Raw genomic sequence first — 5,801 nt, 5'->3', positions numbered from 1 at the left:
CAGCCAGTACTCTTGACTGCTGAGCTGTCTCTGCAGCCTGTTTCTTTAATAATGTAGGCATTCACAGCTATGCATTTTTGTTTGTTTGTTTGTTTTGTTTTTACTCGTCACAAAATGTTTTTAAATTTCCCTTGTGATTTCTCCTTTGGCCCCTTGGTTAAGAGCCCCTTGCCTAGGGTCTGCAGAGATAGCCTAGTGGGTAAGAGGATGCACTGCTCACGCAGAGGACCCCAGTTCATGTCCTTGCACCCACATCGGATGGATCCCGTGCCAGGGGAAGAGACATCACACCTGTAGGTCTGTCAACATTGTTCTTTCAAATCTGTTCCTTACTTCCCCAGTGGGTGGGTTTCTTTTCCTTCTGCTGTGGTCTTTGGTTTTCCACACTGCTATTGAAACAGAGGCTGTCTTTGATTTAGTGTAGGGTCTATCCTGGAGAATGTTCTGGATGCCCTTGGGAAGAATGCATATTCTGTTTTTCTGGGGTAGCATTTTATATATGTGTGAGTGTGTGTGTGTGTTAAATCCAGCTGGTCTACAGTGTTGACTGGATCCTGTATTTCCTCATTGATCTCCTGTCGGGTTGTTCTATTTCTTTCCACTAAAAAATTTATGCCCTGTATTAAAAGGTGATATGTTCACATGGTTCAGAATTTTAAGTGTAAATGGTCCTTCCGTTTCTGACTCCCAACCCCCACTTTTCTTCTGCAGAGACACCTAGAGTCAATAGTTTCATGGGTGTTCTTGAAGCACTTTATAGAAAATATACACTATGTACTTTAAATGTTTTATGCATATAGGTGTTTTGTCTGCATGTATGTCTGTGTGCTACATGCATGCAGTGACCATGAAAGCCAGAAGAGAGAGCTAAATCAATCCCCTGGGACTGGAGCATAGATAGCTATAAGCTGCTGTGTGGGTGCTGGAAGATGAATCTGGATCCTCTGAAAAAGCAGCCAGTGTTCACAACAGCCGAGCCATCCCTCCAGTCCTTCCTCCCCTCCCCTCCCCTCCCCTCCCCTCCCCTCCCCTCTCTCTCTCTCTCTCTCTCTCTCTCTCTCTCTCTCTCTCTCTCTCTTTCTTTTCCATGTGAACAGGTTTTTCATTGAGTCCAGGCTGACTTGAATTTGAGATATCTCTGCTCCAGACTCCTGAGTAGCTGGGATTTCAAGTGTGGTCCAAAGCACCTGAAAATCATCCTCCCTCCCTCCTCCCTTCCCTCCCTCCCTCCCTCCCTCCCTCCCTCCCTCCCTCCCTCCCTCCCTTGCTCCTCTCCCTCCATGTCCCTGTCTTTCCCTCCCTGCCTCTCTCCCACTCATGGTTGTACATCCCTGGCTGGTCTCAAACTCTCATACTAGGTAGATGAGGCAGCATTCTCCTCTGGAATGCTGGGATGTGCTGGTGCGTTTTTACCATTCATGGCCTCAAAATACAAATTTACATATTTGTAAGCTCTTTCTCAGAGGTGTGTGTGTGTGTTGTGTGTGTGTGCACCTGCTCATATGGGTGAGTATGCAGGTAAAGGCCTGAGCCTATGAATACTGAAGGTCAACATTGGTGTCTTCCTAAACCATTCTTCCCATTATTTTCTGAGACAGGGTCTCTCGTTGCACCTAGAGACTGCTCATTGGCTAGGCTGGCTGGCCAGCAAGCCCTAGGAATCCTCCTATCTGCCTCCCCAGAGCTGAGATTGCAGACGATTGCTGATAAGGACTAGGTTTATACAGGGTGTCGAGGATTCCCACCTCCCAAAGGCCCACCCCACACTTCCGCAGCAAACACTTCCCAGCTGAGCCTTTGCCCCAGCTCTCCCACAGGGTTTTATACTTGGAATCTGGAGATGGTTTTGGAGTGCTGTTCCCAGTCAGTCTCCATGATAATCCAGATCCTCCAGCATTGGAGCATTTCTGTTCCCATTCCCTCAAGTACTTGGTTCAGGGTGAAGACATTGCAGGGGATGGGATACCCAGAGTAGATTACTGAAAGACAAAAACCTTTCAGGAGGGGCTGGAATGCTGGCTAAGAGAACTTACCGCTCTTGTGGAAAACCCAAGTTCAATTCCTAGGACCCACTTTGCCTGACTCACAACTGGCTGTAGTTCCAGACTGAGGGAGAGAGCTCTTTTTGGAGGAGGCAGTTGCAATTGATTTAGCATGAAGAGGCCTTGGGGGAAGGAATGGGGAAATAGGACCCAGCTTGGGAGGGAGGAGGGCCCAGGACCTCCAGAGCTTTATGGATAAGGTTAAAGAGAGCCAATAGGGCTGGAGAGATGGCTCAGCAGTTAAGAGCACTGAATGCTCTACCAGAGGTCCTGAGTTCAATTCCCAGCAACCACATGATGGCTCACAGCCATCTGTAATGGGATCTGATGCCCTCTTCTGGTGTGTCTGAAGACAGCCACAGTGTACCCACATACATGAAATAAATAAATAGATAAATCTTTTTTTAAAAAAGAGTGCCAATAAAAAAAACACATCTTTCATTCTAAAGATAGTTTATTTTGGAGCCCCTTTGAGTGACAATAGCCCAGGAACAGAGATTTAGGTTACCCCAACTTCAAATGTCAACACAGAAGCAATTTAATGAAGTTCTATAGTTTTACAGAACAAAGAAAGTCAGAAATCAGGGCAAGTTTAAAATATATCTGAGAACAGGCACAGTGAGATGGGGAAGTCTCCACCCAGGCCTGGAATGCTGTCCCATGACATCCAAGCTTTCAGGTTGGTGGAAGCCAGTGGCCCGCTAAGTCAATGGATTTTAGAAGGTTTCTCCCTTAGTCACAGGATTAGTGCCTTGTGTTAGCTCTGACACAGAAGGACAAGGAATGGCTGTTCTGAGGCTGGAACTGCCCCGGGATACTGCAGTTAGCCTCGGGACCTGCAGCATTCCAGGCTCCCAACAGGACTGAAGTTCTATCAGTCAGTCTCCGCAGACACAGCTTTTTTTCAGGAGTTTCCGTTCACATGCCTTAGGTAGGATCCCATTGTTAATTTTTCCTTTATTTTCTTCCTCTTCCTCTTCCTCTTCCTCTTCCTCTTCCTCTTCCTCTTCCTCTTCCCCTCCCTTCCTCCCTCCCTTCCTTCCTTTCTTTCTTTCTTTCTTTCTTTCTTTCTTTCTTTCTTTCTTTCTTTCCTCCTTCTTTCTTCTTTCTTCTTTCTTTTCTTTCTTCTTGAAGCTGGGGATGGGCCCAGGTCATTTGTACTAGGCAAAAAGTATCCTCATTTGTACTAGGCAAAAAGGATTTGACAATGGAGCTATGCCACCAACTAACTCTCTCTCTCTCTCTCTCTCTCTCTTTTGGTTTTTCGAGACAGGGTTTCTCTGTATAGCTCTGGCTGTCCTGGAATTCACTTTGTAGACCAGGCTGGCCTCGAACTCAGAAATCCACCTGCCTCTGCCTCTCAAGTGCTGGGATTAAAGGTGTGCATCACCACGCCCGGCCCCAACTCTCTCTTTTTTAAGAAAGAAAAAATATTTATTATTATTTTAAATTATTATTATTATTTTCAGACAGCATCTCACTGTGTAGTTCTGGTTGGCCTTAACTTACTATGTAGAGCTGGCTGGTTCAAACTCACAGAGATTTTTCTCCCTGAGTTCTGGGATCACAGGCATGTACCACTATACCCAGCTATTATGATTAGTATTATTCAATATTTTGCTTGGCTTATGTGTGTCTGTGTGAATGTATGTAGGGTATGCTGGAGTGGCTGTGGGGGCCAGACATAGGAATTGGATGTCTGGAGTTGGAGGAATAGGGTGCTTTGAGCTGCCAGACTTCAGTGCTGGGAACTGAACTCAAGTGTGTGGTTTTAACCACTGGGTCACGTCCTCAGAGCTTATTTTTGTCATTTTAATCTCTCTCTCTCTCTCTCTCTCTCTCTCTCTCTCTCTCTCTCTCTCTCTCTCTCTCTCTCTCTCTCGTGGTTGTGTGTGTGTTAAATGTATGGCACCTATGTGCTGGTGCCTGAGGAGACTAGAAGAGGGCATTTGATCCCTGGAGCTGGAGATACATTTCGCTGTGAGCTGCCCAATGTGGGTGCTAGGAGATGAACTTGGGTTCTCTGCTAAGAGAAGTGACCTTAACCACTGATCCATTTCTTTCTTTTTAAATGATATTTGTTTATTTGTTTGTTTGCTATTGAGACAGGGTCTAGGTGTACTTCGCTAGCTGGTCCTGACTTGCAGTTATCCTCCTGCCTCTGCCTCCCAAATTCTGGGATTATATGTGAGCCACCACACAAGGCTGCTATGTGAGACAATGTCTCTATATCACCCAGGCTAGCTTTGAACTCATGCGCCTCCTGCCTCAGCTTCCTGTGTAGGTGAGATTACAGGTCTATCCCTACCTGACCCCAGAAGATGTAGATTTTGGAGGGCTGGAGGCATGAGTACCTTTAGAGGCTCTGATTCAGGTCTCATGAAACATTCCAGTGGGTCTGTATTGACACTGAAATGGCATGAAAACCCAACTACAAGAGTCCTGCTGCTGTTGGCTGCTGTTGTTTTTTACACAGGGTCTCATGCAGCCAAGGCTTGACCTCAAAACTATTTTGTAGCAGAGGATGACCTTGAATCTCTCATCTGACTGCCTTTGCCTCCCTAATGCTGAGATTACTGACATGGGCCATGGGCCCAGTTTATAAGATTCTGGGAATCGAACCCAAGGCTTCATGCATGCTAGGTAAGCATTTTACTTGCACACCCCCCCCCCCCCCAGTTGTTGTTGTTTTGAGACAAGCTCTTACTTTAGCGTAGGTCGGCCTTGAATTCAGTATGCATCCCAGGCTGGTCTGGACCTCATAACAACACAATTATATTATGAAAATAACTGGGCGGGAGAGATGGCTCATTGGTTAAGAGCACTGACTGTTCTTTTTAAGGTCCTGAGTTCAAATTCCAGAAACCACATGGTGACTCACAACCATCCATAATGAGATCTGATGCCCTCTTCTGGGGTGTCTGAAGACAGCTACAGTGTACTTAGATATAATAATAAATAAATCTTTAGGCCTGAGTGACTGGAGCAAGCAGGAGCCAATCGGAGCAAGCAGAGCAACCTTCATTCCCAGCAACCACATGATGACTCACAACCACCAGTACAGCTACAGTGTACTCACATACATAAGATAAATAAATAAATCTTAAAGAAAAAACTATATATTAGCTGTGATTAAACCATTTTAGTTAAAATATTTTTGGAGTAGAGTGTGTGTGTGTGTGTGTGTGTGTATTTATTTATTTATTTGTCTGAGAGAAGGTATCATTCAGTCTGTAGTCTAGGCTGGCTTCAAACTTATGATCCTCCTGCCTCTACCTCCCAGGTTCTGGATTCAGAGGAATACAGGCTCTGTCCTACTGTGCCCCTCGTGGCCCTCTTGGAGTCAATGTTTTATTGTTGCTGAAGCTTGAACTCAGAACCTGTGCATGCCCGGTGAGTTCACTATGAAACTACATTTTCAGTTTTCTTTTTACAACTTATTTTGAGACGGGGGTCTTGCTAAGTTTCCCAGGCTAGCTTTGAACTCATTCAGTAGCCTAGTCAGACCTTGAACTTAACAATCCTCTGCCTCAGCTTCCCACGGTGTTTGTTGTTGTTGTTTTCTGTTCCAGTTGTCTGCTCTTTTAAGTTGCCAGCATTTTGCTTGGCTTGTCACTATGGTGGGTGAAGCAGCTTGAGGCCTGCCAGAGGCGTTGAGTGACAGCTCTAGGGAGCCTGTGCTGACTCAGCAGAGGCCTTTTCTGAGGTCATCATTGTCTCCACCTACTAGCTTCCTGTCCCCATGAACCTCAGGCCAGC

The sequence above is a fragment of the Mus musculus genome, chromosome 7 (assembly GCF_000001635.26).
Source record: "Mus musculus strain C57BL/6J chromosome 7, GRCm38.p6 C57BL/6J".
NCBI lineage: Eukaryota > Metazoa > Chordata > Mammalia > Rodentia > Muridae > Mus > Mus musculus.
The sequence above is the reverse complement of the archived record's forward strand: the minus strand, read 5'-3'. Positions refer to the sequence as shown.